We start from the raw sequence: 26271 nt of genomic DNA, 5'->3' as shown, positions 1-26271 counted from the left end.
GGGCATCTCTGTCAGTATATGGAAACATCACTGCTGCAGACACCCAGATTATTGACATCACATGATGCGCCTATCTGTGGGAAAGAAGAATTTCCCAGGACATTCACAGGCTGGATAAGTCTTTGTGAAGAGTGTAACTTGAAACCTTCTGTGTGCGCATGTTCAGGAAGTTTGTCAGACGTGCTAGAAGAACTGAACTGAAAGGACGTGTTTTTCTCTAGTGCTGTAATGTCAGAAATAAACATCATGTAAATAGATTTCTGACTTATTTTCTTTCCCCTGTGGAAGCAGGAGGGAGGGGTTGTGCATTTTACCCACTCTTGGGAAAATGTCGCCTATCAAAATCTCCCTGATCTGTCTGGATGTCAGCCAGAGGAGGTTACCGGTATGCAAGCTCCGAGGACAGTGACAGGGGCCAGCCTCTGTGGAGGGGGCTTGCAAACTGACAGTCTCTCCCCTGCCCTCGCAATAAAAGTTCCAAAGAGGACTGCACATGCTTAATGGTCACCAGAATGTTGACTGACTGTTGGGAGGTGAAGGAACTCTGAGCCGAAGCATTTCATGCTGCAACATTTTGTTGCAGGGCCCCACTTGCCTTATCAACCAGTCAGCTGGGAGCAGGAAGTCGGGGGTCTGGATTCAGCCCCACTACAGGTGATTGGCACAATTATGGCTTTAGGGCGGTAGTTTTGCAATGCATAGATCTGGCTGTTCTGCGTGGAGATACTCGACTCACAGCCCAAGAGAAGATTTTCATATTGCAGGAAATACTTACCTGTCGGTGGCAAGGTGTTCTTGCTAATAATGGCTGCTCAATGTTCCCTCTCTTCAGGGTCTCCCAAACAGCTTTATTGTAGCCAGGTAATTTAGATTGGGTCGTTTGGTGCACTGTTCTACCGCATGCTATAGTAGGCATTAAATGCTCTAACATTCCTTTTTCCTATCCAGCAGAGTGGACTAACTGCAGTGTGTCTCCTTTTATTTGGTAATTTGTAAAAAGTACATTAGTTGGTTCCTTTTATCAAATGCAAATTCCTTCTTTATCTCTCTGGCAACCCAAAAGAATCTAGTTATGTGTTTGCTTTTGAAAAAGAAGAACATAATACCAATAACCTAGGAGGAGCAAGAATTATATTAGTGTTGTTTTGTGGAAACGATTCAGGGTTTTATTCCCAAATTCCAGCTATTCTATAATTCCAGCAATACAAACTAATATTTTGCATGGGATCCCTCTTAACTTGGGCAAAAATAGCCTGAGAATTATAATGTATAGTCATCTCATACTGAGCACAGACTGATCCATATTTTTCTATACGCATCTTAAAAAACACTGCTATCAAAACAGGTGAAATGCAGTTAATGAAAATGTGTCATCATCATTGATGGATGGTTGATGGAGCACATGGCAAAACTTGTACCTCTATTTCAGAATGTGGAGAGATGGTGACGTTAACATGGCATTTTGAATGAATTAAATTTTATTGTTTAAAGCCATAGGTTCTCACGGCATAAATACAACTGCCACAAATGAAAACAAGACTTATACTCCTGGCCAATCTAACTCCTCTGCCCCCGAGGTTTTTTGGAAGCTGGCTCATATCTTCTTGGTTGCCAGAGCAAATTTTGCTACTTGGGTGATGATTAATACATCTTTGCCTGCAAGCAAGGTACATATCTGGCCCAGGATGGGTCTGTTTAACAGGAGAGTGGAAGATAACAACTAAGATGTTTGTGCCTGGGGCTCTCATAATAAGGGGCACCTTTACAGGTAATGGAAGACATCCTCAATCTCGCCAGACTCAGAAAGACAGAGTATTTGGTGATTTGGAATAGTATCAAACCTCCCACCCAAGAAAGCAGAGTGTATACACAAGAGATGCAAATTTGCAAATTATCTTCTTAAAGGAGCAGTGGTAAAGATTATAAAACGACATTGTATATACTGTACTGGGTACCAAGAAGAATAAGACATTTGTTTGATTGAAAGTATACCCCATCACTTAGAATAAAGGAGAATTCATTCTTTAAATAAAGGAGAATTCATTCTTTAAAAATAGGAAAAGCCTCAGTACTAATCCCTCAGTGATGTAGGATAGTTTTAGCCAATATGATTGGGGTAAAGTTTGCGGTTATTATTGAAAGCATTTTTTTTTTGTAGGTGGGAATCAGTCAGTATAAGGCAAGTGCAACACGAGCACAAGTTTAAAAAGAAATTAGTCTAATTTATGCCTATAAAAGAGCTGCAGCTGTGCCTCAAGGGACAATGAAGAGAGATGCCTTTTTAAAAATCTGCAGCATTTCCAAAATAGATACATTCCTTTGCACCATGCATCATTTGAGGAACCACCTTCCATGAATACCTCAAATGCAGGTGTACTGTATTCTACAATATTGACTGTAAAGCAAAAAAGCATGCATGAGTTTATCCATAGGTGACCAATTTCTGCCTTCTAAGAGATCCTTCTGTTGCAATCCATCAAGAGTGGACAATCCAATCTTCCAATGGGCGTTGAAGCTCTTGCATAGCCAACATTAAAGGCTTCGCTTTACATGGTATAGTGCTCACATGGTCTAGCAGTATGAGGTCCTTATTTGGAGGCATGGAAACAACAACTACTTTAGTGTTGTCAATTGTATGGTGCTCTACAGTGGGTGTGGGGAACATTTAGCCCTTCAGCTGTTGTTGGGCTACAACTTGCATAATCCTTGGCCTGAGGCTGTTAGGAGTTGGAGTCTAACAACTATTGAAGGGCCACAATATTGCCATCTCTGCAGTAGGGCATTTGGGAACATTCAAAGGCTTTGCAAAAATGGTTGGTTTTGCAGAGGGATTTAAAAGATGGATGAGAGGAGGCACCACACATATGGTGTGTTCTGAGAGGCCGTTCCAGACATAAGCAACAAGGAAAACAAGGAGAACAAGGAGCAACAAGGAGAACAAGGAATGAGAACATGTAGAGTCCTTTGAAGGGGCAGGAGACTTTCAGGTGGTTGAACGAACCTTTGGAGGAGAATGGATGTGCTTTCCAAAAGATCCCCACCAAAGAAAGACTGGAAATTGTCCTTTTGAGAATGTAAATTAAGTAGAAATATGAAAAAACTATGTTCTTCAACCTTGGATCCCCAGGTGTTATTGGACTTCAATTCCCATCATCCCTAGCTAACCTAGCCAATGACCAGGGCTGATGGGAGTTGTTGTAGTCCATATGACTGAAGAACACTACAATAAAATAGATATGAAAAAAACATGGAAAGTTGAGATATGAATGGCTTTTTGACTCACACACAGGCAGACACTCTTTCATTTGTGGTGCATCTCAGTAAGCCAGGAAGTCCCTAATCCAGCCTTCCCCAACCTGCTACCATCCAAACATTTTAAAGTACAAATCCCATCAGCCCTACCCAGTGTATTCAGCAGTCAGAGTTTATGGGAATCTTAGTTCATTGTGTCAGGATGGCACCAGGTTGCAGAAGGCTGTCCCAGTAAACCATAGTTTCCTGTTTTGTCCAAATTGGGAAACTATGGTTGTCAACTCCAAAGCAAACTAGGGTCTAAACCAAGCTTCACATCATGGCTTGTTCCAAAGTTCAAAACCATAGTTTCCTGCTTTAAGAAAATAGGAAACTATGGTTAATTGGAGACCTGCTGCTTTAATTGCAGTTTACATGAAGGAGAAGTGAAGGGCAAAAGACTCATTCATATATTGGCTTTGTAAGCCAAAATATTTTCGTCCAAGGCAAAGATTCATTGCTCACTCTTCTTAAAAGTAACCCTGTGAGCTATTATGTTTTTTCATCTCACCTTCATTACAATTTGGTGGAGCCACTGAGGGCTAAACAAAATTACTTTTGGAACTTGATCCTGCCTGTGGGCTGCCCCACGGCTATCGGAGTTAAATCACAAAGATTTCAAAGAGCACATACAAAAAACTCTAACGTACTTTTTCACCTGGACCCAGTGGGCTCTGCAAAATGAAGAAAAATAGCATACAAGTGTTTTTTCCCCTTTTCTCCTTTTCCCTCTCTCCAGAAATAATAAACTATAATCTGTTCTCACTTCCCATAAAATGTACCAAATCATCCAGTGTGAGACAAATAATTCATTTCTGCTCTTTTGAGGATCCGGTGAATCTCATGATCCCTCTGTTCTCCCCCTCCCCCATTTTCCCTGGACAACCGTCAGCAAATTATAACAAAATTAATATTCAGTGAAATTATTTGGAGGGTATGCAATTGTTCCCAGAAGGATTGTTTAGGGAATTCATTCAAATCTCATATCCTGCCTCCCATTTTTCCAAGACTGTTTCTGAAATCAGCCAGATAGCTCTTTAGCTGAGGATATTTGCACTAAATGTGAGTGAACTGGCCGCTTCCAGTTACACTATCAAAATGGCCCTATAGTTCTTCACCTGGCCAGGGAGTAAATCCCATTGAACTCAAAGGGAATTACTTCTGTGTAAAGAAGTATAGGCTGGTGCAAGAAATGAACTACCACCATCCAGAGTAGATGAGCAGATGGAACCATGGGAAAAAGTAATTTTCATATGCTCCCCAGTTACTTTGATGAAAGAGGCACCTTTCAGAATATAATTCTAGGCCACACACACCTTTCCCCTCTTTGTCTGGTGACAAGATTGTTTTTCTTGTCAAAGACTTATTTTATCCTGATGTTTAGCCACAGAGGCTTTCTGAGCAGCGCTCTGCTAATCACACAAACTGCCTTCTCAGAGATCTCCAGTGGTGAAGTACTGAGGGACCCGATTATATCTTAGGTATCAGTCTGAATCCCATACAGAGGGAAAGAAAACTTGCACCTCTAATTTTGATTCAAAATAAATTGCTGTGGGGAGGAATAAACTTTGCTTTGCTGTAAAGACTCCGGTGGGAGAATCACTTTTCCAAAGCCAGTAACTGTAGTGACGGAAAAACTGAGATGAGAGAGAAATAATAAATTGTTCCCTTTAAAACTTAATACAGGTGGTAACAGCAACAAATTACAGAGAATATTCTCTTCCTGCTTCTCTTCTGAGGGCCAGTATAAACATGATGATAGTCACATTGTTTGGCCTTCCACTGGGTGCCATTGCAAATACTAGGTGTGAGGGGGCCTGATTCCAGTTGGGACCATGGTGGGAGCCAAAGAGTTAAAGCATCCTTCCTCCCCATGCCTTGTTGTTGTTTAGTTATTTAGTCGTGTCCGACTCTTCGTGACCCCATGGACCAGAGCACGCCAGGCACTCCTGTCTTCCACTGCCTCCCGCAGTTTGGTCAGACTCATGTTCGTAGCTTCGAGAACACTGTCCAACCATCTCGTCCTCTATCGTCCCCTTCTCCTTGTGCCCTCCATCTTTCCCAACATCAGGGTCTTTTCCAGGGAGTCTTCTCTTCTCATGAGGTGGCCAAAGTATTGGAGCCTCAGGTTCAGGATCTGTCCTTCCAGTGAGCACTCAGGGCTGATTTCCTTCAGAATGGATAGGTTTGATCTTCTTGCAGCCCATGGGACTCTCAAGAGTCTCCTCCAGCACCATAATTCAAAAGCATCAATTCTTCTGTGATCAGCCTTCTTTATGGTCCAGCTCTCACTTCCATACATCACTACTGGGAAAACCATGGCTTTCACTATATGGACCTTTGTTGGCAAGGTGATGTCTGTTCCCCATGTCTACTATTTGCAAATAGTGGTGGTGTTGGCAGATGCACCAGGAAAAGTATACTGTTGAGAGTATCTAAAATGTTCAGCATTAAGACACTGAAATCTGTGGGGAGGCTGTTGGGGGCTCGTGCCTCAGGTGGCAAAACAGGACACACGTCCTGTGACTGTAATCTCTTTTTAAACTGAAGTGAAGCCATGTTTGTGGCTGGGACAGGGTGGAATCCTTCTTTGTGCCTTTTAACGTTGCATATCAGAGCTACTAAATATGTCTGTATTATAATATATTTTTATTCATGCTAGTGTTTTGAATATGTTGTAATTTGCTTGGAAATGTTTTGTGTGGCAAGCACTGAACGAACACCAGCAGCCTTCTAGTCAAAGGACACAAATATTATCATGTCTAGTTTAGCTATTATATCCTAAACAAAACGGAAGAAACCTGTCACCTTTAGGCTGTAAGAACACATCCTCCACATAAATCTGAGCTGCTTGTTATAGCAAGAACTTTTTTTTCTTCAATGTAGAAAAGGAACATCTATCAGTTTACTGCAGGAAATTCTACAGCTTCCCATTAAAATCAGAATGGAAATTCTTCCTTTCCCTCAGAATAAAACTCAAGTATTTATGTCATATTTTTTACTCCTCTTCCACACCTTCTTATCTGACAGCTTCGCTATCTCTCAGTTTTTATTCATTAGTGTACAACAGCCTTCAGCAACCTGGTGCCCCCTCCCTCTCCAGCCCAACTGGAGTTAATGTAGCCCCCAAAAGCATGGAATGTACCAGACTGACAAAGTTTGACATATACTTTTGCCTACATGAGAAAAGTTCCATTCATGAACACCCTTTACTGCTATCATTAACGTCATCAGTTTTGAGACTATATATTAAGTATAATGAGGGGACAAAATGTCACCCCCTGGAAGTTATCAAATATCAATTCCCATCAGTCCCAATCAGCATGGCAAATAGTTGGGGATAATGGGAGCTGAAGTTCACCAACATCTGGAGAGCACAGCCTTTCCCTTCAAGCTTACAATCCTGTGTGCACTTACTTTGGAATAAAACCTATTGAATTAATTGAGGCTTACTTTTAAATATACATGTACAGGATTAGGCTGAACAAAGACTCCTTCTGGCCTCCATCTTTCCCAACATCAGGGTCTTTTCCAGGGAGTCTTCTCTTCTCATGAGGTGGCCAAAGTATTGGAGCCTCAGCTTCATGATCTGTCCTTCCAGTGAGCACTCAGGCTGATTTCCTTCAGAATGGATAGGTCTGATCTTCTTGCAGTCCATGGGACTTTCAAGAGTCTCCTCCAGCACCATAATTCAAAAGCATCAATTCTTCCACGATCAGCCTTCTTTATGGTCCAGCTCTCACTTCCATACATCACGACTGGGAAAACCATAGCTTTAACTATACAGACCTTTGTTGGCAAGGTGATGTCTCTGCTTTTTAAGATGCTGTCTAGGTTTGTCATTGCTTTTCTCCCAAGAAGCAGGCGTCTTTCTTACCACTATGCTAATCCAGACGTCACGATGTTATTCCAGGTTGGAGAAAGATATCAACGCCATACAGTTCCCCACCACCTCCTGGTCTACACTTGCAAATCTTAATGCTCAGCTTAAATGAAAACAATGCCCACTGCATATTTTTCCATGACTCCTGTGTGTCTTTGGAGATGGTGCGCAAGCTTCAGTTACAGGTAGGTAGCCATGTTGGACTGCCATAGTCGAAACAAAATTTAAAAAAATCCTTCCAGTAGCACCTTAGAGACAACTAAGTTTGTTATTGGTATGAGCTTTCGTGTGCATGCACACTTCTTCAGATTTCAGTGAAAGAGAGCTGGCCCCCAAAAGCACTTTCCTCTCAATCTTCTGCAGATGCTGCTATGGAAATCAACACTTCCTTGTGAAGGTTGCTAACTTTTTAAACAACCCCCCCTACACACACACACTCCAACAACAATAAGCTCTAAGCAGCTTGGAAGCACTATAATACAAAAGAGGTTGTGTTGGGAGACATGAAGCCAGATGGGACTCCAGCTGCCAGCTCCAAAACAGAAAACATTAGACTCCAATTAAAATGTACTTTGGGTTATATTTCATGAAAGTTTTGCAATAATTAATTTTAGAATTACAGAAAGCAGCTAGTGTCATGTAGAGTTGCATCCTCTGAGTTAGTGAGTGTTTAACATTGGATCTCAACACCACACCATTGCCCTTCAGCTTTTCACTACTAGTAATCAGTTCTTAGCACAGCAATGGGAGACTTGAGGCCCTCCAGATCTTGCTGGACTCCAACTCCCATTGTTCCTGACTATATTGGCTCAGATGGGAGTTGGAGTCTATCTCAAAGGCCACAGTTCCCCACCTATGTCTAAGTAAATAAGTAATGTTCAGGGTGGTCCTCCAGCTTCAGCCAGGTTCGTTTATTAACCACTTTGCCTGGTGCCTTCTTTGTAAGTTGCTGGCTTGCTTATTTTTTCAGCTTCCATCTTCATCATGTAGAAGCTCTTCATTGAATTATATACAATATAGGCAAATAAATGTTGATTTAATCCCCCCATTCTTTACTTTAGCTCCCTTCCACTCCAACAATGTAATATTAGTGCAACCAAATACTTAAACAAAACCAAAAAAAATCCCTCTCATTCCCTTCTCTTTTTCAGTTCTACAATTAAGGTTTTATTTCTCATTTTTATCCATATATATATATATATATATATATATATATATATATATATATATATATATTGTTTGTAAAAAGCCTTTGAAACTTCAAAATGAAACAGTTGCTTATTAAAATAATATATGTTTTTCCTGAAATCAAATTATAATATAATAATAATAATTTATTATTTTTACCCTGCCCATCTGGTGGGGTTTCCACTCTGGGCGGCTCCCAACAAAATATTAAAGACACAATACGGCATTAAACATTAAAAACTTCCCTAAACATGGCTGCCTTCAGATGTCTTTTAAAAGTAAGATAGTTGTTTATTTCCTTGACATTTGGTGGGAGGGCATTCCACAGGGTGGGCGCCACTGCCGAGAAGGCCCTCTGCCTGGTTCCCTGTAACCTCGCCTCACGCAGTGAGGGAACCCCCAGAAGGCCCTTGGAGCTGGACCTCAGTGTCTGGGTTGTACGATGGGGGTGGAGACGCTCCTTCAGGTATACTGGGCTTATGCCGTTTAGGGCTTTAAAGGTCAGCACCAATACTTTGAATTGTGCTCGGAAACGTACTGGGAGCCAATGTAGGTCTTTCAGGACCAGTGTTATATGGCCTCAGCGGCCTCTCCCAGTCACCTGTCTAGCTGCCACATTCTGGATTAATTGCAGTTTCTGAGTCATCTTCAAAGGTAGCCCCACGTAGAGCGCATTGCAGTAGTCCAAGCAGGAGATAACTAGAGCATGCACATTCATTTCCAAGCATTTGTCTCTTTCTTGTAAACATACAGTATATCTGGGCAAAAATGGGGCTTTATGTTTTCAAAAATGGGGAATAGCCATTGTTTCTTTATCCCAGAATCATCAATGTGTAAAATGCTGTCTTTGGCACCAAGCAGAGATGTTATTCAGCCTGCAGTCTCCATCTTGGAACTGACTCTACAAGCTGACCTTCGGGCTGCAACATCAAGCATAATTTTTGTACTTTTTCTATGTTTTTTCCCCTGTCTCCCCCCCTCCCACCTGCTTTATGTAACATCTTGTCTGATTAATAGTTCTGGAGCAGTTGAAAGCTCCCCACTATTCTGTGACATTTAGGTTACCCCGAATAATAAAAAGTATTTCCTAACTGTGGATTCTAAGATACCCTTTTAAATAATCCTTTGGTATATACCTTTTTTAAAAAAAATGGGTTGCCCCTATTATGCTATGTTGAAGAACACTCTTTAAAACTTCCGTCTCCAACCAAGGTCTGATGGGTTCATGAGACCCCTTTCTTCCTTCTGATGCTCACCCAGTTCTAACGTCTCAGGATCCTTCGGCTCGAGCTGAAAATTCGGATGGAACAGAAGTGGCAATTTGTGACAGCTCCCAGAGAACCCTGTCAGATTTCAATGTCTTATCCTTTCCTTCTCCCTCGGAGCTTAGCCGACAAATTCTGACATATGCTTGATTGGGCTACCTTTCAGACATCTATCACAATTTCTCCCTCTCCTCCACCCCCCACACTCCACCCCAGGGGATGAGAAGACAAAAGAGTTAAACAAAAATCCAATGACATCTGCAGTCACCCATCAGGATTTTCTAACCCTGGTCTAGAAGGCAAGGGCAGGCATGGCAGAGCAAGGGAACAAGAGTTTAGTGAACAATAGCAGAATCCAAAGGGAAATAAACATCTGAAAGTAGGCCACGTGTCTAGGTTTGCTTATCCAAAGATAACCAATGCATACTAGAATAAAGACACAGCAGCTGATGCCTTCTACCTACCAAGCACCACATGGGTGAGATCCACTCATTTCCCTCTCACCTTTACCCAAAACAGCCTAATGTTACACAGGAGAATAATGTCAGCAGAGGGTGGAATTCATCTCACTCATCCAGGGCTTAAATTTGAGCTTCTCCAGGCCTTCTCCCAGAGCCTCTTTCCTGGACTTGAAAAAGGTTATGATTTGCCAGGAGGTAAGCCTGTGTGTCTTCTCCTTGAGGAATATGTGATAGGATCTATCTGGGCTAAAAGTAGATCCCTAACAAGATGTTGTATCAAATTCACATTGACGTTGTCAAGCTCCATGGCTGGGGAGATCCAATCCAGTGAGGCATTGCCTTGAGCAAGATCCACTGAGATGAATGGGGTTTGCTCAACAGCACTGTCAATCCAAAGGGAACATCCCAGGTCACCACAGCTAAAAACAACATTTGAGCCAGAGTTTGCTGATTTTTGCATCGATGGTTGCCAAGTGACTACTTCATTCTTCACCCAGCCAGATTTTAGACCTTAATGGAAGTTGCCAGTGTCTCTCAGAAACAGGGTCAGGAAGCCAGGCTTTCCATGTTCTGGTCCTCCTTATTTTCTTTAAAATGTTGCATTGATTTTATTATGCACATTATTATTATTATTATTATTATTAATAATAATAATAATAATAATAATAATAATAATAATAATAATAATATTATATTATTTATACCCCGCCCATCTGGCTGGGTTTCCCCAGCCACTCTGGGCAGCTTCCAATAAAACACTAAAATACAATAACCTATTAAACATTAAAAGCTTCCCTAAACAGGGCTGCCTTCAGATGTCTTCTAAAAGTTTGGTAGTTATTTTTCTCTTTGACATCTGGTGGGAGGGTGTTCCATAGGGCGGGTGCCACTACCAAGAAGGCCCTCTGCCTGGTTCCCTGTAACTTGGCTTTTCACAGTGAGGGAACTGCCAGAAGGCCCTTGGCGCTGGACCACAGTGTCCGGGCAGAACGATGGAGGTGGAGACACTCCTTCATATCTCTACATTTTGAGCTGGGTAATGCTCTCGAGGTTGTGGCCCATGAGGTGGTTTTCCCCAAGCCATGTCCATCTACCCCACCCCTGACATCATATGTGTGTGGCAGGAAAGGACCAACCAGGAGCTTAGTATGGTATCCCAGTTGCTCCTTTGCAATCAGGGATTGCTGACTCAGCACTGACAGTGCGCACTTCTGGGATTGGCTACGCTAAGGAGTTTGCCATCAAGGAATTGATCAGTTGATTGGTGCTGTCCGTGAGACCTGCTTTGTCTGTTTGAAGGTGCAGACTGAATTCCAACCACATCTGCAAAGAGATCTCAAAGGAGTTCTCTGCAATCAGCAGTCAAACTAATTGCGACTTCCCCTTTGAACTTTGACAGGTGGGTGCCCCAATACAGTGGTACCTCGGGTTAAGAACTTAATTCATTCTGGAGGTCTGTTCTTAACCTGAAACTGTTCTTAACCTGAGGTACCACTTTAGCTAATGGGGCCTCCTGCTACCACCGCACCACTGCCACGCCGTTCTCATCCTGAAGCAAAGTTCTTAACCTGAGGTACTATTTCTGGATTAGCAGAGTCTGTAACCTGAAGCGCCTGTAACCTGAAGCGTCTGTAGCCCGAGGTACCACTGTACCCGTCAAAGTTGGTCCATGGGCAGGGGGCAGCATGGAAATTTAAGAGTTATATTCAACTAAATCCTGCTCAGAAAAGACCCATTGAAATTAATGAACCCAAGTCATATCCAGTATGTCTATTCTTAGTAGGACAAGCATTGAATAATGGCCAGATTATAGCCAAGTGAAACTTTTATGTTCAGTTGTAGAATAGCTTCAAATATTGGGTGCTGGGGACAGGCAACAGAGGATGACCACCACCACCTTAAAATTCTAGAGTAGGAAGCTCACCCCCTGCTGATGCAGGAAACATGATGGCTGGCCAGCCATTCTCTGTTTCAAAAACTCTAACAAAGCTGAGTCCACCACCTTCTCTGGCAGCTAGTTCCATCTTGCCTTGCTTATGAGCTTCCAGGGGCATGTGGCTTCACAGCTGGTGGCAGACTGATAGATGAGACTTCTGCTCCATTCAGCTAGACTTTCTTGTGCTCTTTGCACAACGGGGGAAGATGTCAGCTCGAAGGGCTGTGACTCTGCTGTTCTCTTTCGTTAACTTTCACAGAGGAGATGGAGAAGCCGTGCTTTCTGTTTTCACATTACCCGTCAGCGTGCGATGAGAATTGCGGCGAATAAAAAAGAAGAAGTAAACTGCCAACCCAGCTGCTTGTTGTTACAAATGGTGTCGTTGAGAAACTTGGAGCTGGCAAGCAAATGACAAAAATCTACAAAAGAAATCTGCACTGCTGTGGAGTGATTGAAAGGGAGGAATGCCTGAGCCCTGATGAAGTTTCTTCTCAGCTGGAGAAGGGAAATTTTGAGTTCCTACCCAGCTGTAGGAAATGGTGAGGAGCGATACAGTCGCCAGATTTCAGCAAAGCACTGAAATTTGGCCATGTGGTTCTATTCATTCCGGGAGAGAGCTAGTGGTTACATCAAAGTCCTTGCCTCCTCTGCTTCGTCCACTCTGTTTCAGAATCTCGGGATACTGGTCAGCCAGCCCCTTGGCCTGGTGTTGTTGTTTAGTTGTTTAGTCGTGTCCGACTCTTCGTGACCCCATGGACCAGAGCACGCCAGGCTCTCCTGTCTTCTACTGCCTCCCCCAGTTTAGTCATACTCAGGTTTGTAGCTTCGAGAACACTGTCCAACCATCTCGTCCTCTATCGTCCCCTTATCCTTGTGCCCTCCATCTTTCCCAACATCAGGGTCTTTTCCAGGGAGTCTTCTCTTCTCATGAGGTGGCCAAAGTATTGGAGCCTCAGCTTCAGGATCTGTCCTTCCAGTGAGCACTCAGGGCTGATTTCCTTCAGAATGGATCAGTTTGATCTTCTTGCAGTCCATGGGACTCTCAAGAGTCTCCTCCAGCACCATAATTCAAAAGCATCAATTCTTCGGCGATCAGCCTTCTTTATGGTCCAGCTCTCACTTCCATGGTCAAAACTCCACTATGACCTGTCCATCTTGAGTGGCCCTGCACGGCATAGCTCATAGCTTCTCTGAGTTATTCAAGCCCCTTTGTCACGGCAAGGCAGTGATCCATGAAGGGGCTTGGCCTGGTAGTGGCTTTAAATGCCAGGGCTATCCAAAATAAAGCATGCTATGATACACTATTTGATTGTGGATGAGAGGGGCAATTTGGTGCATATAACCAGTTACCTGGGTGGATGAACTGGGTTGTCCTGCACTAACCCAGCCATTGTCAGGATGCTGTCAGTGGCTCCCAGCCGGTTGCCCAGGGAAGTATCAAGACAAGAAAAAGTTTCTTACCGTGCTTATTTATTTCAATCTTTACAGAGAGAGGCTGTAGAACACAACCTCTTGGATAATGGCATTGTCTCATGTGAATCTCCACACACACACCCATCTCTCCCCGTCTCTTCTACAGGTGCCACTATGTGCCCTCTGTCTTTGAGCTCTTTGCTCTCCTACTTTTAAGGCTCACTGGGTTCTGGGAGATGGAGGGTCTGGAATGCTTTCTAATGACAACGTGTCAGCTGGTGTTGTTCCAGCTGTGTCATGATTTTCCAGATTCCCCTCATCTGCCTCTGAGCTGTGACCTCCTTCAAACTCCTGTTGTCAATCTATACTAGACGGTCTCCACCATTCCTCCTCTGCCCAATCCCTGACAGCCATGTCTGCCCATGTATGTAACACCAGTCCAGGTCAGAGGAGTGCATTCTCAAAAAATATGTAAACTTGTATAGGCAGATATAGAACTTAATGTTTTACTCTTAGTGAAATGGATATGTTGGTATTATTATTATTATTATTATTATTATTATTATTAGTTTCCCCAGCCACTCTGGGCGGCTTCCAACAGAATATTAAAATACAATAATCTATTAAACATTAAAAGCTTCCCTAAACAGGGCTGCCTTCATATATCTTCTAAAAGTCTGGTACAGTGGTACCTCGGGTTAAGTACTTAATTCGCTCCGGAGGTCAGTTCTTAACCTGAAACTGTTCTTAACCTGAAGCACCACTTTAGCTAATGGGGCCTCCCGCTGCCGCCGCGCTGCCGGAGCACGATTTCTGTTCGCATCCTGAAGCAAAGTTCTTAACCTGAAGCACTATTTCTGGGTTAGCGGAGTCTGTAACCTGAAGCATATGTAACCTGAAGCGTATGTAACTCAAGGTACCACTGTAGTTGTTTTTCTCTTTGACATCTGGTGGGAGGGCATTCCACAGGGCGGGTGCCACTACCGAGAAGGCCTTCTGCCGGGTTTCCTGCAACTTTGCTTCTCACAGTGAGGGAACTGCCAGATGGCCCTTTGCACTGGACCTCAGTGTCCGGGCAGAACGATGAGGAAGGAGACGCTCCTTCAGGTATACTGGGCTGAGGCCATTTAGGACTTTAAAGGTCAGCACCAACGCTTTGAATTGTGCTCGGAAACGTACTGGGAGCCAGTGTAGGTCTTTCAAGATCGGTGTTATGTAGTCTCGGTGGCCGCTTCATCAAAAGCTGGTAGAAACACAGTGTATAAAGCCAATACATGAAATAAATAAGCAGAGGTGTCCCCGTTTTCCTTGCAACGCTGGCACCAAATGCCATCCCCATCTGCTCTTCTGCGCTCCCAGGCTTGAGCATTGTAGCAGTTTCACAGCGAGTATCCCTGCATCAGGGTCATACGTCAAAAGCACCACGCTGAGCATTGTTTCAGAGCTCTCTTCAGCAGGGGAAGGGCTGTAAATTCAGCCAGGTCTATACATCTCACAAGCTGCATCTTTGGTATTTAAGATCTGTACTCCCTTGGCATAGAACCAGGAGGAAGTGAAAGCTCCCTCCATGATAGAATGCTGCTGCTAATCATTAAAGTGATCTAGTGCCCCGACCGTAATGAATTCAGGAACAGCCTGTCTCAGTTCTGGACAGTGCGCAAGAGGGGAGGGAGATCAGAAGTTGCAGGATGGAGCCACACGAAGCAGGGCAGAATACCAAAGAGGCTTCAGAAAGCAATTTGGTAATCAATGAGGGATTCTGCAAAAGAAACAAAATGACCATTTCCAGGGCATCATAGAATTGTAGAGTTCTGAAGATACCTCGAAGGTCAGAGCAGGAATCCTGTCCACAGCTGTCTCTGGGTGGCCCAGGAAAGAGAATGATAGGTTTCTCTTCCTACTGGGACCCAGAAGGATGAATTCTTCCCCCCCCCCCTCCTCTCCATTTCAAACTTGCAACTTAATGGTGCATTTTGTACTTGCTTTTTAAATTAACTTTGCATTTTTGGCACTCCAAGTCACAATCTGGATTGGCTGCAGTTTCTTTGCTCTGTTTTGGGAAAGGGGGGGGGGGAGGCCTTCCTAGATACAGTGACATCATCCCACAGTAAGATGCTAATAAAGGTGAACTGAATCAGATTTTAAAATAAAATAAAATAATGTTAACACTCCCTTCATTATCTCAGAAGTTTACACATTCAGGTTTCAGTCACATACAAATGCATTTAAGTGTTTAATGATCTATCAGTTTGTTAAAAGGCAGTTGATGAGTCAACTAGCATTCTTTAATTGGTTGACAGCCAGCTTAATTAATTATTTTAATTTGCAGAGAAACAGAGGAAGAAGTGACTCATGCTTCGTTCCCCATGTCTTCTGTTAGATGCAAAGTGCAACTTGCAGGCCTCACGGAGGGAGACCTGCAAGGTCAGCTGACCTACGTACAGTCATACCTATTGTTACGTTCGGTTCAGGTTACGTCTTTTCAGGTTGCGTCCCGCAGTAACTCGGAAGTACCAGAAAGGATTACTTCCGGGTTTCGACGCTCGCGCATGCGCAGATGCGCAAAATGACATCATGCGTATGTGCAGATGCGGCGAATCGTAACCCATGTGTGCGCAGACGCAGGTTGCATTCCTCTCAGGTTGTGAACAGGGCTCCAGAACAGATCCCGTTTGCAACCAGAGGTACCACTGTACAGTGGCATCTCGGATTAAGTACTTAATTCGTTCCGGAGGTCCGTTCTTAACCTGAATCTGTTCTTAACCTGAATCACCACTTTAGCTAATGGGGCCTCCTGCTGCCGCTGTGCCGCCGGAGCATAATTTCTGTTCTCATCCTGAAGCAAAGTTCTTAACCTGAAGCACTATTTCTGGGTTAGCGGAGTCTGTAACCTGAAGCGTATGTAACCTGAAGCGTATGTAACCTGAGGTACCACTGTATAGATGTCTCTCCTAGCCATGGGAAGCTTTACTTAAAAACCTTCCCCTTGCAAGGTCCAGCGGAATCTCTTTCATCCTGATAGTAAAACTGATCTGGAGTGAGATTGATGACTATTTTTATTTTTAAAAAAAGAAAACTCTCCACTTTCCATTCGCTTCAACATTTCCTTTTCCCCCATTCTCCATTACAATAGCACTCTGGAACTGGAACAGCCTTTCAAAAACCCAAATGCAACTTAGCTATGCTAGCCCAAACACTGGCAACCTCCATATTGGACCACTGCAATGCATTTCTCTTAAAGTTGATCCTGAGGCTGCAGTTAGAAAAGAGGACTAAAGCTAGGGTGCTGTTGGGGTGTGTGTGCATTGGCAGTGTGCAATTGTTCTGTGTTGAAAGAGTTCCACTGGCTGCCTCTGTGCCAAGTTTAAGATCTCGCTTGTAAAGTCCTTGGGGCCAGGTAATCTTCAGGAATGTTTTCTCCTTTGGGGCAGTCACTCCTAGTAGTGCCACGTGCTTTTGAGATTCATCTTGTGGCCACTAAGACCAGGGCCTTTGGAGAATGACAGCACCTGCCATTTGAAATGTGGTCCTAGGGGACACCAGGCAGGCACCTACAGTTTTGTCATTTAGGCACCTGCTTAGAAATCAAGGGGTGATCAAGGTATGCCCTTGTATTAATTTGGCTGACTGATTTGTGTGTGTGTGTGTGTGTGTGCGCGCACAAATTTTATTAAATTTTCTGTTTTACAATTTAGAATATTCATTTACACAACCTTAAAATATCAATGATTTCCTTGCTTCTCTTTCCATGGTTCATTTTACATGGCATAAATCCCTGCATGTTCTATATAAACTAAACCATTCAGTATTCCATTAGAACTTCCATCAAAACTTATTTACACTGTTGAATTTATCTTAATGCTGCCAATGTTTTCAAGTGGACACAATTTCTCCCCATATACTCAATAAACATTTTCCAATCTTCTTTAACGAATGTTCTTCTTGTTCTCTTATTCTATATGTTAAATCCCCAAGCTGTGCATATTCCATCAGTTTAAGTTGCCATTCTTCTTTGATCGGGACCTCACTCGTTTTCCAATTTGGGGCTAACGAAACACAGGCCACTGTAGTGGCATACCTAAATAACCCAAGTCAAAAACGTTTGGCTGGCTGGGTTTTGATTTATTTATTTTTCAATGGGTGCAGTTTTAATGTTGATTTTATGCTGTTCGTTGCCATAATTCCCACCACTTAATCCTGTCAATATAGAATCTGGAGCAAATAAATAAATATGCCGTTTCATCAGCTTGAAATATAATCTCGTCAATTAACCGATTGATCTACTGACCTAATCCTAAATAAAAGTTTGCTGATCTAATGCTAATAATAAAGAGATAGACTCCTTATCATACATTGCAGGAGTTTGGACTAGATGGCTGCTGGAGTCCCTTCCAAGTCTACAATTCTATGGTTCTATGATTCTTCTATAGCTATAAGACAGAGCAGAACCAAGAACTGTCCGTGGTGCTGAGTAGTAGTAATAATAATAATAATAATAATAATAATAATAATAATAATAATAATTTACCATAAAGAAGGCTGATTGCCGAAGAATTGATGCTTTTGAATTATGGTGCTGGAGGAGACTCTTGAGAGTCCCATGGACTGCAAGAAGATCCAACCCATCCATTCTTAAGGAAATCAGCCCTGAGTGCTCACTGGAAGGACAGATCCTGAAGCTGAGGCTCCAATACTTTGGCCACCTCATGAGAAGAGAAGACTCCCTGGAAAAGACCCTGATATTGGGAAAGATGGAGGGCAGAAGGAGAAGGAGACGACAGAGGACGAGATGGTTGGACAGTGTTCTCGAAGCTACCAGCATGAGTTTGATCAAACTGCAGGAGGCAGTGGAAGACAGGAGGGCCTGGCATGCTCCATGGGGTCACAAAGAATCAGACACGACTAGATGACTAAACAACAACAACAAAAGAGATCAAGAATTCCCCAGTTCAGATGCTACAACTAAGTTGGTCCCTTGGTTCCCTTTGCCATGACCTGTCCATCTTGGCTGGCCCTGCATGGTATAGCTCATAGCTTCTCTGAGTTATTCAAGCCCCTTCGCCACGGCAAGGCAGTGATCCATGAAGGGGAGGCAGTGATCTTGCCAACAAAGGTCCATATAGTTAAAGCTATGGTTTTCCCAGTAGTGATGTATGAAAGTGAGAGCTGGACCATAAAGAAGGCTGATTGCCGAAGAATTGATGCTTTTGAATTATGGTGCTTGAGGAGACTCTTGAGAGTCCCATGGACTGCAAGAAGATCCAACCCATCCATTCTTAAGGAAATCAGCCCTGAGTGCTCACTGGAAGGACAGATCCTGAAGCTGAGGCTCCAATACTTTGGCCACCTCATGAGAAGAGAAGACTCCCTGGAAAAGACCCTGATGCTGGGAAAGATTGAGGGCACAAGGAGAAGGGGATAACAGAGGACGAGATGGTTGGATAGTGTTCTCAAAGCTACCAGCATGAGCTTGACATAACTGCGGGAGGCAGTGGAAGACAGAAGTGCCTGGCGTGCTCTGGTCCATGGGGTCACAAAGAGTCGGACACAACTAAACAACAACAACATTGAACTATGCACTTCTCATAAAACTGCAAAACGTATCAAAATGTGTAATTTTTATGTTTAGAAATGCGTAAAGAAAATATGGCAAAAAGAATGCATTTGTGGAAGATTCATGAAGATTTTTATTTTTTTGTAAAAGAAGAATTTGCAGACTAAAGTGGAAAGCAACATAGATGGTAACTCCATCCCTAGAAGGGCAGCAGGATTATGTTTGGGAAGGCTGAAGCAGTTTGTTTTCTCAAGAGGTTTCCTGTAATGAGGTCTGAGAGTCTTCTTTCTCAAGCCCTTGCTGTAGTAGGAGTGGAATTGCCATCTTTACTTCTGAACTGCATATAGCCAAGGGGAGATTATTTTTACAGTATGTGGGGGATGCATTTAGCTTTGTAAAAAAGCTCTCTCTTGTCAGCTTCTCCTTTGCTTAGTAATTAATATGCCACTATAAATAGCAATGCTTGATTCTGTAAAAAAATAAAAATAAAAGACTGTAGTAGCATGGAACCATGGAAACGTGGTCGAACGCAGCCTACACTATCACCTGGAGGGTGATAGTGCAGCTGTTCTCCCCGGCAATGGAAGAAATATGAAGACATCGGGAGGAGAGGTGCTGCAACAAGCTGTGGCTTCCCAGGAAGGGGCAGATGGGCCCATTTGACTTGAAAGTGTCTGTAGCGTCTGTAAAGGGAACAGATTTCAATACAAGACCTGTGCTGTAATCAATAACCAGTTGAAAGTAACCCAATGCTTGATGCTTGGAGCTGCGTGAATTGGTTTTCTGGGGTCAGTAAAAATGGGAGTCATTGCACATGGCTCAAGGACTCTTGGTTGCAACTCTTCAGGACCAGTTCAAGGTATGGGTATGGTTAGGATAATACATGGTAAATGGACCCCTGTACAGACAAGGAGGTCTTAGCAGAAGGATCTCCTTGTCATCCGTGATAAAGAAGACATGGAGCACATTCCTGTGTAGAGGACAGAAGCACCTGAAAACACTGTAGAGCAGGCATAGGCAAACTCTGGCCCTCCAGATGTTTGGGACTACAATTCCCATCATCCCTAGCTAACAGGACCAGTGGTTGCAACCAATGAATAGCGAGGAACACCAACCTGCCTCTCAAAGGAAGATGTCTCACAAAAGTCTCAAAGGAAGATGTCTCTCTGAAGTCTCAAAAGGACAGTGCATCCGGAATAGTTCAACTGTTTGGGAATAAAGTCTTCATCAGCAAATAATTATCAATGAAATATTCATACTAGTGAAGATAATACTAGTGGATCAGTGCTCACTGGATAATGTAGCTGCTACATTCCTTTGAGGCTTTTGTGAGACGTCTTCCTTTGAGAGACGGTTTGGCATTCCTCACTATTCATTGGTTGTTTGAACCTTTGTTTGACTCTGATACATATAACAATTTGCAGTTACTTGTATATTTTGTGAGGTATGCTGTATGATATATATATTGTTTTGAAGTGGCTTATTGGTATATTTTGAATGGCATCATACTGATTATATATTTACTAACAGTTATTAGCCAGCGTGTTGCGCTTGCATTTTTATAATTGTCACATTTTGCAACACAGGGGTTTGTGTTTGTACAGAATGGAAGTTGGCAGGAGAGATGGCTTCAGGGACCAGGCTTGGCAGATCAGCTCTGTGTTATGAAGATGTGACATGAAGGCTGGCAACATTAACCCATTAACACATTAACCCAAGGGAATCCCTTGCAGGTCATGTATCTACAGCAGTCACCAGAGGAGAAATGACCACTGAGAGAAGAAACACCATGGTGCACCTATAGCAGCACAAATTGATGCCTTCATCTCCCCCAGCTGCAACAAAACATGTCTCTCCCATATTGTTTTTCTAATGGTTTGACTTCACCTGCAATTGAGCACTCTTCCATTCTCTCTTGGGACAGATATGCCTCCTATCTGAGTGGGTTGTCAACAATAGAAGGCTCAGGTGGAACCACTGTAATCTTGCTGAAGATCTTACCACCCCTCCAGAAAGACGTGAAGGTTGCGAAGTACGAGAGCCCCACAGGAAGAATTCAGGACTCAAGCTGGATTTTCAGTAAGGCTTTATTCAGTTACAGTCTTGCAGCATTGTAAAGCCGTCTTGTTACATTCAGCATACAGGTGGAATTACATTCTGGTGAGAAGCCGTCATCTCTTCACACCCCTACCAACTAAAGTCAACCATGCCTCTTTAGACTAGCTGGCAATGGATCAATTAGGCAACGCCCCATGTCTTGTGATGCTTAGTCATCCCATGCTGTTGAGTCAGCATTCCCAATGAGCACAGAGTGTTTAACTCCTTGATACCCACAACACTCCAACAGAGAAATGCACCACAGCTTCACAGCCAGAGTCAATTTCTGCCCTTGCTGCTGCAAGGCTCAAGGTACCAGACAATTTTATGGCACCCAGCTCACCTACGGTTGAGAGAAACTGTAGTAAACATTTCAAAATGCCCGGACTAACACTCCTAATGAGATAGCACAATGTTTATTTTAATTGGCTTCTCAATCAATTAAAAAGAGAGAAGAGGGGGGCAAACCCCAAGATGGTTAATGAGCTAAGAACATTTAATGAGTCAATGGCCATGAGCATTCTGAAGTCTGTTACAAACACTCCCTCTCTTCTCAAAGTGTTCTTTAACTCCGAGGTTTTATGGTAATACATTTAATGTAATCATGGCAGGTGGCATCAGGGCCAGGAGGCAATTTTAGCAGGGGTTGTTCGAAGACATAGTCAGTGACCGACACTGCTTCCCAAAACCTTTCAAATGTCAACCGATAAGGCAGACATTACGAAACAGGAGCCCACAATTACGTCTTGATCACAAATGCGGAGTTAAAAAGGAAACGGTGAAAACATTTTGGAAAGAAGCAAAGGTGGGAAATCATTTTCATGCAGAGGACCACATTTCCCCACGAATAGCCTTCTGGGTGCTGCGTAGGTGGGGCCACAACCAAAGATGGTGAAAGTAGGGTGGGTGAATCTGTCAATTTCAGTTTCTCATTTTTCCAGTTTTAAGTTTGGTTCTCCCCATTTCACCCGCCAGGAGCGATGCTCAACGCCTTCCACGCATCACATGGCAGGACTGAGTTTCCAACCAAGATGCGCTCTCCCCAGCCCCCATTCTCAGCTTGTTCACACTTCTGTCACAGCGACATCTATGCTGGCTTAGTCATGTACACAGAATGGCAGAATCTTCCATGATTTGCTCCAGGGGAAGCTAGCTTCATGCAGACCAAATCTGTGTTGCAAAGACATCTGCAAATGTGGCACGAAGGCTGGCAACATTAACCCCACCGTGTGGGAATCCCTTGCAGACTGCCGCAGTCCCTGGAGACAGTCAGTCAGCTCATGTAGCCACAGCAGTGACCAGAGATGGAATGACCTCTGGAAGGAGTGCAGAAAGAAGAAATGTCATGGTGAATCTGAAGCAGCACAAGCGGACGATTTCATCTTCCCCAGCTGCAACAAAACATGTCTCTCCCCTATCGGTCTCTACAGCCACAGCAGGCGCTGTAACCTTCCAACAGTTTGACTTTACCACCAAAGGCACACTCCTCTGTTGCCTCCCGAGGCAGATGGATGTTAGCAACCCCAACCAGCTGGGCATTGCTGGCCAGGGAAGAGATAATGGGAAGGAGAGACTTACATCCCTCCGGACAATCTCTCTACTCCCGCTTGCTTCTCCAGCTGATCAGGAAATGGCTCAACAACAAAAAACAGGAGACTGCTTCTTCAGGAAGCTTTTAATAACCTTCCAATAAGAATGAAAAGGAGGCATTAATGAAGGAAAAGATGGTATCAGAGGAAAAGAAAACTAATCACCAGAATTAATTGGTACTTTTTACTAATATTCCCCCGAGAAACATTTAAAATGTTCCCCTCACCCAGCTTTCAGCTTTAAATATATACCAGCTATATATTTAGCATTCTGGAGCCATCAGCATTTACAAATTTATTCATTGCTTGGAAAAATTTCAAGCTCCATTGAATGATTTACCAGAACTCTTCTGTATCAGAATTTTTTCAAAGAGAAAACAAATCTTGAGACTTTTAATTAAAAGGCGCTGAGATGAAATTAAAAGAGAAATCTCATTTGCTTTGCCTAGAACAACAAATGAAATGTGTAAAAGAGCCCTATTTCGCATGATCACAAAAGTGTACTTGCGTGGCAAAACAACATCAACAACAACACACCTTCAAAAACTCATCCCAGGCATTTCAGAAACAGCTGGGAAATTTTTTTAGACACAAAATTGAATTTCAGTGAGACTGCTCTAATTAAACTGAGGGTTTTGTTTTAACATTTCTGTATCTTTTGGCAATCACATAATTAGAAAAACTTATTTAAGAAAACGGATATACCTTCAGGTAAAAGAAATATGAATCGCACTGTGTTTCCAAGGAATTCATTTCCCACTTGTCCTTTGTTTCGTTTTGCCAATATTTCCCCCCCAAAATCTAAAAATGCAGCTATTTTAATGGAAATATAAATGTTGCACTGTTTGATTGTGAACCAGGGCACATTTCTGAGCACTTTGAAGAAAAGACAAAAGTTCTGACTGAAACAAATGCATGAACAGTAGGTGTTGAGTGAGGGGAAGAGATGGGGAGGAGCAAAAGTGCAAAGTTTGCTAAGTGAAAAGATGGCTTGAGGGCACAGGATGCAGCCATCTTGCTGAAGCTAAGCAGGCATGGATCTGGTCAGGGCCTGGATGGGAGGCCATTCCAAAACTCTATGTATGCTGCCTTGAGTTCCAGAGTTTCACATGAAAGGGGGAATGGCTCTTATGCCACTCTGAGAATTTGTATCTCTGTCAGGAATAGGTAAAGGTAAAGGGACCCCTGACTGTTAGGTACAGTCGCAAACGACACTGGGGTTGCTGTGCTCATCTCACTATATTGGCCAAGGGAGCCGGTGTACAGCTTCTGGGTCATGTGGCCAGCATGACTAAGCCGCTTCTGGTGAACCAGAGCAGTGCACGGAAACGCTGTTTACCTTCTCGCCGGAGTGGTACCTATTTATCTACTTGCACTTTGACGTGCTTTTGAACTGCTAGGTTGGCAGGAGCAAGGACTAAACAACGGGGACTCACCCCGTCTCGGGGATTCGAACCGCCGACCTTCTGATCAGCAAGCCCTAGGCTGGATATAATTAGGCAAAGAAGTCCAAGTATAAATTGTTTGCTTTTATACTCTTGGAGAATAGCAGGCCTGATGTTTCCATTGCTCAGTGCACTGCACTGCCAGAAAAAGAAAGTACAGTGGTACCTCTGGTTACGAATTTAATTCATTCATTCATTCCGGAGGTCCATTCTTTTTTTTTATAAATATTTATTAAAATTTTTAAGTTACAGTATAACAAACAGACAAAATAATAACATAACATAACATATTTTCTCATCTTCTTGTGACCTCCTCACATCCCCCGCTCCTACCTTCCATGTTAAGAAATTAATCCAGCAAATTATCACCTTACTTCCATCCTTACTGTCTGGTTATCAATTAAATTTAGCCAAATAGTTATCCAAAAGAAAAATTGTTTTTTCTTACATTTTAACTTATCTTCCTACTTCGCTTCATCTACTTTAATGGTGCCAAATTATTTATAATCAAGCATCCTGCTTAACATTCATACAGTTTACAATGTTTTTGCAAATAAATCTTAAATTTTTTCCAATCTTCTTCTACCGTCTCCTCTCCCAGATCTCGGATTCTGCCGGTCATCTCAGCCAGTTGCATATAGTCCATCAGTTGCATCTGCCATTCTTCCAGTGTGGGTAAATCTTGAGTTTTCCAGTGTTTCGCGAGAAGTATCCTTGCTGCTGTTGTTGCATACATAAAGAATGTTCGATCCTTCTTTACCACCCCTTGACCGACAATACCCAAAAGGAAGGCCTCTGGTTTCTTAGAGAAGGTATACTTAAATACCTTTTTCAGTTCATTATATATCATTTCCCAGAAAGCCTTCACTTTAGGGCAGGTCCACCAGAGGTGAAAGAATGTTCCTTCATTTTCCTTACATTTCCAACACTTATTATCAGACAAGTGGTATATCTTTGCAAGTTTGACTGGGGTCATGTACCATCTATATATCATTTTCATTACATTTTCTTTCAAAGCATTGCATGCAGTGAAATTCAAACCAGTAGTCCACAACCTTTCCCAGTCCTCAAACATGATATTGTGCCCAATGTCTTGTGCCCACTTTATCATGGCCGATTTTACCGTTTCATCTTGTGTGTTCCATTTTAACAGCAAGTTGTACATTCTTGAAAGTACCTTAGTCTTAGGCTCTAACAATTCCGTTTCCAACTTTGATTTCTCCACCTGGAACCCTAACTTTTTGTCAAGTTTAAAGACTTCCTTAATCTGAGCGTAATGTAGCCAATCTCGCACTTTATCTCTCATTTTCTCCATACTCTGCAATTTCCAATTGTCACCATCTTTTTCTAGTATTTCCCAATACTTTGGCCATTTGGCCTCCATATTGAGTCTTTTTCGGGCCTTAGCTTCCAATGGTGAAAGCCACCTTGGAGTTTTATTTTCCAGTAAGTCTTTATATTTTGTCCAGACATTAAACACTGCTTTTCTGACAATATGATTCTTGAAAACCTTGTTAATCTTAACCTTGTCATACCATAAATATGCATGCCAACCAAAAGCATTGTTAAAACCTTCCAAGTCCAACACATCAGTGTCTTCAAGAAGTAGCCAGTCTTTTAACCAGCAGAAAGCTGCTGCTTCATAGTAGAGCCTTAAGTCTGGCAGGGCAAAGCCCCCTCTTTCTTTCGCATCTGTTAGTATCTTAAACTTAATTCTGGGCTTTTTGCCCTGCCAGACAAATTTAGAAATATCTCTCTGCCACTTCCAAAAGCACTCTGTCTTGTCCGAAAGCACTCTGTCTTGAAACCATTCTTAACCTGAGGTGCCACTTTAGCTAATGGGGCCTCCCGCTGCAGGCATGCGATTTCTGTTCTCATCCTGAGGTAAAGTTCTTAATCCAAGGTACCCCTGTCACACTGATGTGACCCAGATCCAAGGACATGAGCAATCGACTAGCAGAGTCCACACAGAGGCTTAGCCTTGAGGAGTAACATCTAAGCCTAATTTATTGCAAATTACATCAAACGTAACAGAACAAAGGCTTCTCTCTGTGTCTTTCTTCCTCGGAGAGAGAACTGCAAAAGCAATAGCTATACAGAGCGGAAACAGCGTATCTCTGTTTCCGCTCACAAGACCCAATAATAAGTG

The sequence above is a fragment of the Podarcis melisellensis genome, assembly GCF_964234715.1.
Source record: "Podarcis melisellensis genome assembly, chromosome: 4".
Lineage (NCBI taxonomy): Eukaryota > Metazoa > Chordata > Lepidosauria > Squamata > Lacertidae > Podarcis > Podarcis melisellensis.
The sequence above is the reverse complement of the archived record's forward strand: the minus strand, read 5'-3'. Positions refer to the sequence as shown.